The sequence below is a fragment of the Cupressus sempervirens genome, chromosome 1, assembly GCF_028749045.1.
Source record: "Cupressus sempervirens isolate cs-2001-9-10 chromosome 1, ASM2874904v1, whole genome shotgun sequence".
In the NCBI taxonomy this organism is placed as follows: domain Eukaryota; kingdom Viridiplantae; phylum Streptophyta; class Pinopsida; order Cupressales; family Cupressaceae; genus Cupressus; species Cupressus sempervirens.
This window is the reverse complement of record NC_143118.1, coordinates 335,149,765-335,159,938: the sequence shown is the minus strand read 5'-3', so window position 1 is coordinate 335,159,938 and position 10,174 is coordinate 335,149,765. Positions and strand designations below refer to the sequence as shown.

The window sequence follows — 10,174 nt, the reverse complement described above, 5'->3', positions numbered from 1 at the left end:
GTCTAAGAATTTTCAATTTCATTGGTTGGTTTAGTGTTAATAAAATGCATAATGATCACTATTCCTATCTAAGATATGACTATGGTGAAAGCAGAGCATTCAAGTTTTTACCTTAACATCTCTATCATTTTCTAAGCTAATAGAAAGAGCGTTTTGAATGTACATAAATGTCTAATCCAAAATCATTGTGATACTTCATAGCCTAAGGGTCAAAAGAAGAATTTAGATTTCACTTAATTACAAATCAATCTAACCTAGTACATTCTAGGACTCCATTTATGAACCTAGTACATTATAGGACTCCCTTTGCCCATGACATTTTACTACATTACATAAATGACCCTTGTCCTTTCATCTTGATGCCAAGAATGGCTTACAACTTGAACTTAAATGATTACAAACATATCAATAAGGACCTTCATAGGGTCTTATTACATTAAATGTTCTAACATGGTCATGTTGGTTATCTTGAGACCTTAATGTCTTCTCATGCCTTCAACGTTGACCTTGATGCTCCTGCATAATTCTCCCAAGGATCAAAGCAATCCAAGTCCCTTTGGATTGGTAGTCTTCTTCCTTTTCTTTCAGTCTTTAAGTACTCCATTAGCAGACCCTACAGCTAGATTGTACCACCTACTCTTTGTCCTCATGTACCTACAAATAAATATCTTATATTATGCCATGTGTTCCATCCTTCAACTATTATCATGATATGCCCATGGTCTGCACCATCATCACCCACAAAATAACCCTACAATTCTGCAATAAGGCACATAACTTGTTGAAGGTTTTGCAAATGGCATGGAAACCTAAGAAGGCTTAATCTTGGGGTAAAGTTTATGGTCAAGGAAAGTTGGATCATCATGGAATTGAGTAGGCGGACCTTCTAGGAAGTTGCAATACTTCAACCTTGTAAGTGTCACCTCAATGCAATGGGTACTAAACAAACAATTTTAATTGATGAGAATTGGTTGTTATGAATTCAAATTGTAAACGTCACCTCAATGCATTGGGTATTAAACATATAATTCAAGCTGATGAGTATGGGTTTTTATGAACCACAACTCATGAAATATGCATTAAGTCCATACCTTCTGTTTATAGTGACTATGGGTTCTTTTTTAAGAACATACCTGCTGTTTATAGTCAGTAAGTTTCTATATCCTCTAAGAAATTTGAAGCAATGAGAAAAAGTCACACGGTTGAAGATGATCATTGTCCTCTCAAAGTGCCACCGTTTGATAAATTGTTGCATTGAAATATGATCTAGAAAGGGCATTTCCACATAGTATGTTGGCACTATTTGGCAATCATCGATAATGTGGTTATTGCAAAGAGGCTAAGGACCAAACGTGGAATCATGGAGATAGTGCATGGATGTACAAAAAAATGCAAGAAAAATCAAAGAGATTGTTAATTGTTCAATGGCCTTAGTAAAGACAAAGCTTGGCACTTGAAATGCATAGTGCAATGGGATTAGTACGATATCAGATTTCTTGATAGAATGCCCAAAACAAAGCTTGGAATACTGATTGATGGACATGCATATGGGAAAGCATGATATAATGTTTTATGTCAAAAATGGCTTTGATTCTATTGGCTCAGTGCATGAGATACACCTGCAACTTCTCTACACAATCAGCTTGCTATGAAATGTTTGAATCCAGATGGTCAAAACATGTACAAAGAACATGAATTGTTTGACTGAAGGCATTCATGAAATTGGTGTCAATGGGTCTCTATGAAAGGCAAAGAAAGGATACCGATTCATTTAACAAAGTCCCAAATATCATGCTTCCATCACAATTCAATTATGAAATATAACATGCAACACCATGTTTCATTAGATTGCTTCAAGGAGATATTTGATCAAGGATAAAATGAATGATCACACCTGGTGTACACATTACAGAATAGAGATAGTCTTGTGAAATATAAATATAAAAATAAAATATGCAAATCCACTTGGCTTAGATTGGAACTATTGGCGTACAACTCCAAAACACATCTTCAAAACACTAAATGAATATTAGAACTATAGGCTATGGTTGGGTAAGTTTTACTATAGTGCCAAGTCACAAATAACAAAAACATATTGTTACTTTTGGGCTTTCTGAAAAAGGGGTGGAATATGAAAGTAAGGGTGCTTAAATTTTCTCATAGAGCATGAACAGGTAGATTTCAGTTGTGGAGACATCCATTCCAAATTGTTTTCTTTATTTTCGACTTACCTATCTAGATTGCTAAAACTCAAAGCTCCTAACCCATTATAAATAGTTACCCATTCCTAACTCAAAGCTCCTAACTCGAAGTTCATCCATATGTTCTAATTCTACCAAATGATGTTAAGACACTAATAAGGCCAAATACATTATAGAAAAATTAAGCACTGATTTTTTCTATGTGAGCAAATACCTAGGATGGATCATGGAAGGAGTTGGACAACCACTAACCCAATACTCATCAAACATAAAGATCCAAAAAGTAAGCTGAATTTAAAAACTAGGATGATAGGGAAACCTACCGATCAAGAGAGAGGTAACAACATTAGTTTTTTGCATCAATGATTTACATGTAAGTTTTAGGAAAAGCTTAAGTAAGCTAGATTAGACATTCATAAATTATATTTTGAAGGATGTTTCTTGAATAATTACTATACGCAGGAAAGTTAAATTGCTATCAACATGCAAAATGGGTTGTAGATGCTTGATGGATTTCAAACTATAGGATTCAAATTATATAGCTAAGGATAATCATCAACGCATCTGCTATCACTATCACGAATACACACCATTAACTATATTTTACATTCAAGCTTTTCCTTGTGTGAGAAAGCCAATCTATAGTATGGATCTACCAATAAAATGTAATAGTAAGAGTTCTAAAGTAACTGACACAATCCTGACTGAACATAAATTTTTCCTTATAGTTGACATTAATGTTGTTCAGTAACATCAAAATCATTCTACTTCCTTCTAAAGATACATACAACTATCTAAATTTAAAAATAGCCACAATTTAAAACCTACTAATTAAAACTAACTTGATAAATCTAAGACTCAACTTTTCAACTTATCTACAATTCATATGAATATCAAGATTTAATTGTGTAATTTTAGATGTAGTCAAAAAGTCCCTAGATCTGGAATCTTTAGAGCCAAGGAACAAATTCATTTCTGGAGCACCTTATTTGAATCAATACAATGTTAATTTTAAAAAGAAGTATAGAATCGAATGCTATAATAAAAGGGTATGTGAATTTTACTGTTGAATTGAGAAGTCTATTGTGCTTCGATTTTTAGGAGTTATGGGAACCTAGTTTTTAAATCCATATTATATTGAGGCTACTTATGATGATGAGGCTGAGACAAAAGAGCTAAAGCTCATAAAGAAGAATAGGAACCTAAAATAGTGAGAGGAGGAACTAACTACAACATCTTGGTTGTACTTTGAAGACCACCCAAGGGACAAGTTCCATACTCTCTCAAAGTTCGTGAAGTCTTGCTAGGATAGGGCATCACTGTTCTTATAGACAATGGGGCCACACATAGCTTTCTTTATTAAGGATTGGTGTCTAAGAGGGGCCTTGTATATTTTGTAAGCCCACAATAATTATGTTTCAATACTAAGATTTTTTCAGAATATGGTGGTAGCTGTCAGTTTTTACATATATGAAATGTGTAACTTTGATTTTACAGATATTACTATCTAAGGGCATCAGGTTGGGGATGTCCTAATCATTTTACAAGCTAGGCACAATGGGAAGGGGACTTTTCATTCTCATCCCCATTAGTAAAATAATATTGTAGTTTTAGTTATAAATTTATAATGGTCAACTAAGCTATTACGATAGACTTCAGGAATATTCTTTATTCTTTTAGTTATCTTTTCTTAGTTTTCAATCTTATCCCTATTGGAGAACACAGAGTTGATAGAAATGCTTTTATTACAATTTCCTTCCACAAGCATTTTCTAGTAGTTTTTTAATTTTCAAATCCTCCATACAATATACTACTATAGTTATGCTTCTCTTGCTTGTGTGTTGCTCTATGGAGAGAGATTTAATTCTGAGCAACCATGAATAGTAAAATTATAACACTTTTACAGAAAATAGAAATAATATCCAAGCCACTTACCTTGGGATTGTACTTAGCATTCCTAGCCTGAAGAGCTATAGCCTTGAGATCCAATTTGTAATCCAAATTTATAGTTGACACATTGTTTCTGTGTATTTGTCCATTGAAGGAACGTGCATCTAGCAAGATAGATACAATTAAATTTTCAAAGAAACATAAGGAAGGCTATCTTTGAAATTAGAGCATTTCATTGATTAATGTAGACAACAATATGGCTTTATTAAATTTTAAAAAATTATCCTCTACATATGTACATAACATTTTACAATGTAAATTGACATAATATTATCCTCTAAGTGATAGTTTGCAAGTTATTAGTTAAGGCATTCAAAGTGGTATCAGAGTTGTGATCCCGCCAACTAGTGAATAATGTAGAAAAGTTTAAGACGTCTGACAAAACAAAATAGGGTGGATCTTTTTTAGAAGCTGATTGAAATACCAAGGATCCAACATAAAATGATCAAACTATTTAAAATAATATTGCAGCTTCAGAGTAATGCAAAATTCAAATCTACTTAGAACATCATAGAAAGAGGGAAGCTTATCTTCAAACAACAAACAAATTGTTAGTCCCACACCAAAACCTAGCAAACCTAGGTTCTCAAAAAAGGATGAAGAAAAATCCTAAGACAACCATTAGCACATGAGTTTGTGTATGCAACTTGCAAATCAGAACAAGGGTAGGTAAATTTCCAGCATTGCTACAAATTAAATATGCTTCTTGCTTCTCAATAACCCTTCTGATATTCTTTTGTATTTCTACCTACAACAACTAAGTATACACTTTTGATATTCTTTTGTATTTTTGCCTACAACAAATAGGTATACAGTAGTAGAGGAAGACAGTAGTGGGTTGGAGAAATCTTAGAATCTACAACAATGGTTGTGCTCAACCATTTTGGTTTGTATTTTCTTGTTTAGAGAATGTTTATTTCTTTGCTTGAAATGATTTATATATGAGTGTGAATCATTCAAATTTCCTCAGTTAAAAAGATGCTAAGTGAGTGGGTAAATTGGCTTTACACCTACATTCTACCACCATTTTTTGTATGCAATCGCTAAGAATATGCAACTTCTTTGCAATTGCATCCATGATTCTTGACCTAACCCTAACATTTCTTAACGAAAAAATTATAGTACTTTATAATGTTTTGTTTATGAAACCATCTTGTTCGTATCTACCTACTAATCATGGTAATCTAGATGAAACTAAACATTGACAATTTGTGTTACTCCTTTATGTTACTATATTACTTAATAAACCCATTTCTAGCAAAGATGTCAAATGTATACTTGAAACCAACATATGTAGAATGAAATTTAACCCAAGTGAAATTTATTTTCATGGCTCTAAGCTACATTCATCTAAAAGAATTGGACTCATTGCATTACCAATTGTGAATATATCTTGAAAATATCCATTTGTGTCAATAGGCAAGTGTGTTGCAATGGCTTCAAACTTCAATATGTTTGTCTCTATTGAGGTATTTTTGGGAATTTTGTGACAACAAAATTTTTGTATCCATTTTGACTGATTTCTAAGGAAAAGAACAAGACATCACTTTCTAAAATGAATGCCTGAGCATTAAGGTATGAGCATTACAGTATGAGACAAATGCACTAATTTTTGTGACATGTGCAGGCTATTGAAAAACAATGAAATATCAAGTCCACTTCCTAAAGAATTTATGTAAGGCTCTACTCTTTATTCATATTTTATTTTCCATTTGGGTTCATCTTATGCTAGGTTTTGTTTTAGTATTTAACCTGTGTGCCCCATTTTTGGAGATTTGTCCCACAACAATCTGACTAGGTTGGTAACCATGACTCATGCTTGAACTATCATGTATGAACAATCTTCCCTCTTATGCTATGTGGGAATTATGTTTCACATGTGAATGCATTTTTGTATTAAAATATAATTGATGAAGTTTTGGTTTTGGGGTTTGGGTGTTTGGAATTTGCCAGTATCAAAGGAAATCCTCTACTATTTGGAGGTACTATGCAAAATTGTGTTGGGGAGTCTCTAGCACCCATGGCTTTTACAATGAATTCATGAGAAGGTGAGGTTATTTCTGCTTCTTCAATCTTTTCAATCTTTATTTGATTTACTTAGCTAAATAACTCTTTTATAGGTATGGTACCAGCTAGAGACTCTAGAAAACATGAAGTGGCAGTCTCATTCAATGTAAGTCTGGGCCTCTTATGTTTAATGGGTTTTGGAGTTTGGATTTTCTTGTGGTGGAGACAAAGACACAATCAATAGCTTTTCTTACTTGGGAAAGATCTTATAGGAGACAAATGCTCACGTCTTAACTTTGGTCCCAATGAATTTTCATTCAACACTTTGAGGTTATCCTTTCCATAACAATCCACCACATTGGACTAATCCTTCCCACAATCGGAAGATTTTTGTGTAGGTTTCCCTTTACCTCTCTTAACAGTCTCAAAGCTTGACTGTGGCACTTGAGAATTGCTTGGGGCAGACTTTAGTTGCGAAATCCACTGAATTAGTACTAATGAATCTGTATAGAGGAAATTCCCATATTTTCTCTGATTAATAAATATAGTATAAACAAACTTTTACAAAATCAAATACTTTCTCTCCTAATGCAATAATGTTTGGGTTTTCTCTTGTTAAACATGCTAAACAAAATGTTGTGATAGAATCAAAATATTGAGCACTAATTTCAGAGTTTCTTCATCATGAACCCTCAAATATGATTTGATTTAAAAAAATATAGACACTTAATCAAGTAATTTCACGGGAGCTTAGGAGTTCAAGAGAGGAATAGGAACAAAAGCTTCAGGAGGCTATGGTGAAAAAGACTAGAGAATGGGACAAATCAAAATGTGAGCTTGATTCTAGAATAATAGAATTTGAGTAGCTACTAAATGAGCCAGAAGCAAGAAGTAATGCAGCATCCACATCTCTTCAGGAAAATTCAAAAGCATTATTTGATTTGAAAGAACCCAGAAACTAATTTGAGTCTGAGGCTAAAGTTCTTCAAACTAAACTTGAGATATTAGAAAGTAAGAATGTTGGCCTCAAATATAAACTTCATGCGCTTAACAAAGAACTGGGTATAATAATTGATGAAAGGGATATTGGTAAGAAATCTTCCCAGGCTACTAGCAAGCAACAAATAGAAATAGTTAAGAAAGTTACCAAGTTAGAGGCCAAGTGTAAAAGGCTAAGAGGTCTTCTTGAAAAATTATTACCAGGGCCTACTACACTAGCTCAAATGAAACTTGAAGTAGATACTACTGGAAGGGAGTCTAGGGATATCAAATTGAGGAAGTCACTTAGTAAGGGTGTTGGTTCACCATGTTCTCTAGTAGAGACATTAAATGATAAACACAAAGAACATTCTCAGAAAGCAACTGAATACCATACAGGAAAAGTGCTGACAATAAAAGAAGAGAACAAGATGCTAAAAGATGCTCTCTCAAAGAAAAATAGTTAGCTTAAGGCTTCTAGAGTCATGTGTGCTAGAATAGCTGCCAAACTCTCCACTATTAAACAACGGTTGGAATCTTTGAGGTGAAGGCAAGGAAAACCTGCACTTGAGTTGCATTTGGAAGGATCAAGAAATGAAAGCACAAGCAATCCACCAAGCTTGTCTTCCATTTTCGAGGATAGGAATGATGGTGACCCTAGTGCAGAGTCATGGGCTTCAGCACTGATTGTAGAGCTGGATCATATCAAAATAGAAAAGGTCATTGGTAAAGCTAAGAAGCTAAGTGATGTGTCCAAGGTAGATTTGATGGATGATTTCCTTGAGATGGAGAGATTGGTTTCCATGGATTCAACTAGATTGGATAAGGCAGAAGTAGGAAATTGATATGAACTAACTAACAAGAATGTTTCACGAAGTTTTGATATTTCATCTAATCAAGAAGATAGAGCTTTCTTAGAAGAAGCTCTTGCCAAAAAGAATCAAAGCTTCAAATTGTCAATCAGGAATACTCTAAGTTGTTAAAAAAATGAACCATTTACAAGAAAATCTAATTGTTCTACAAGCTAGAAACACTTGGAATGAATCTGCCCTAGTTAGTCTCAAAGAAAAGCATGATATGATCATTTCTGTTGATGCTAATGGTGCAGACTTGCACAAAATACTAGATGAGATCAAATATGCTATGGCAATAGATGCTGAAAGTACTAGAGATTCTCAGACACATATTTGGTCTTCTATGAAAGCTAACTTCACTTCTCATTCTGATACTACGATTAGAATTAGTTCTATTGACATAGATTTTGCAACTTCTATTGTCAGCATCATTAATTTATTACAATCTATAGCCCAAGACCCTGAAAAGACTCAAAAATTTAAATCATCAGATACTGATAAACTAGTTTTTATAATTCAAGAGTTTTCTCAGTTAGTGGATTACTTTTTGTAGTGCAAAGAAAACATTACAGAGTTAATTGTTGAACTGATATCTTTGTTATCTCAATTTAGGAAAATGTTTACTCTTGGTTTCAGTGAAATCTTCCAAAATGAAGCCACAGATTTTGGCAACCAATTGCCCAACCTGATGCAGTCTAGTTTTCTTCGTAATTTGATTAGTATAGATAATTTCACAAGACAAGAAAGTGCTCAGGATCGTTCAGGAGAAGAAAAGGCTAATAGCCTACACTTTCAACTAGCTGGTGGCAATTTATACATAATTAGGAAGCTTAACATCATTCAAGTAGAAAAAACATCTTTAGAATCTGAGTTGAAGGCCCAAGTAAGCAGAATTGGAGAGTTAGAAGAGGAGCTTATGTGCTTCAAGAGTGAGAATGCAAATCTAGAAATAGTCTTGGCTATAACCAAAGAGGATCTTAGACATACACAGTATCAAATTATTGAGTTAAAAGAGGAGCTCATATGTCTCAAGAGTGAGGATGCTAATCTAGAAGGAGTCTTCACTGTAACAAAAGAGAAGCTTGATCACACCCAGAATCAAGTTACAGAGTTGGAGGAACAACTTACGCATTTGAAGAGTGAAAATGCTAATCTAAAAGGTACTCCTACCTACAACTAAAGAGAAACTTGAACACACAGAAAGTCAACTTACTAAATCAGAACAAATGCTGGAAAACTTGCAAATGCAACTTGAATCTACTAAGGAATCAAAGAAGTTATTAGAGAATGAACTAGCAACCATGATTTCACATAAATTAGATATTAAATCTCAATTCAAGGCAACAGAAACTAAGATGAAAGGGTTGTCTGAAAAAGTGGATGCTTTGGAGCTAGAGCTTCAGGAGGAGTACATGCAATCCACAGATGCCATTACCAAGTGTGAGGTTTTAGAGGAGCAACTACAAAGGTTTGTGAAATGCTTCAATCCTATTTCAAATATTCTAGATTGATGTATATTTTAATTTCCTAAGATATGTTGAGTTCTATCTGATTTTTTTTTATAACTTCTTCAGCATGCATGTATTCAATTTCAGACCTAGGGTTTCTGAACTAATGTGAAGATGTTTAATTGGATACCAGGAAGGAACAATTTTTTGAGTATTCCTAAAGTTTTATATCAAAGGAATAAATTAGAAAGAGACTAGTATTAACTAGCCTGCTTGGAACCCCTCATATTTAATCTATGTTCTTTTCTTATTTGCTAAATATACAAGTCAAAAGTATGCATATATTACTAATTTGTGCTTGCTTTCTATTTATTCTCCATGCTAACCAATGTAAAGTTCATGGTTGAAGTACACTGACATTTTCTATTTTATCATCACAATGAGATTTAAACTATAAGATTTAGCATGAAGATTTGCTTGGCATGAAGCCATGTTTTCCTATCTTGTTTATGTAGAAGCAGATTCCACGATAATAAATGTCCAAGAATGTATCATGAATAATTGACATGACTTAAATACAGGTAAGTCTACCAGATCTTCACAATCCATGTTAAATGCTGATTTGTTTCTGGGATAAATTGTGTGACAGATTTTAGCATCAACATTTCGGATCATACTACATGATCCATCATCAGGATATGGGAGAGTAACATTGATAGATCATGTAGGATGATCC

The 10,174-nt window shown here is 33.6% G+C and overlaps 1 pseudogene; it reads left to right on the top strand.

Annotated features, from left to right (window-relative positions):
• The first annotated feature begins 6,273 nt into the window (after nt 1-6,273).
• LOC149577557 (uncharacterized) lies at nt 6,274-9,731 on the top strand (annotated as a pseudogene).
• Nucleotides 9,732-10,174: the final 443 nt, after the last annotated feature.